We start from the raw sequence: 394 nt of genomic DNA, 5'->3' as shown, positions 1-394 counted from the left end.
GGACTGACCTCCCTGCGGACCTGGAGTAAAAAGCGCTAGGTGCCCCTTTGGGAACCTTCGGCCACCTCCGGAGAGTTTCGGCTCTTTCCGCCAGTTCCCTCTCAGCTCTTCACTGATGGGCGCGCAATCGCCCACCCTTAGCCCGGCCGCTTCACCTAGCTTCTTGGCTATCCCGCACGCGGACGCGCCTCCACTCATTCGCCGTTCCTTCTCGTTTGGCCCTTGACCCGCACCCCGGCTTCCCGCAACTCGGGCACGCGAAACCGACGCGAAGGACGAGCGCCCGAGACGAGCGGTAACCCGACAGCCCAGCGGGCCGCGCGCCCTCGCGCCCTCGCGCCAGGTCCCCCGGCTCAGGTCTCCCTCGCGCGCCTCTCGGCCACAACCTCCTCGC

The sequence above is a fragment of the Microtus ochrogaster genome, chromosome 15 (assembly GCF_000317375.1).
Source record: "Microtus ochrogaster isolate Prairie Vole_2 chromosome 15, MicOch1.0, whole genome shotgun sequence".
NCBI classification, from domain to species: Eukaryota; Metazoa; Chordata; class Mammalia; order Rodentia; family Cricetidae; genus Microtus; species Microtus ochrogaster.
The sequence above is the reverse complement of the archived record's forward strand: the minus strand, read 5'-3'. Positions refer to the sequence as shown.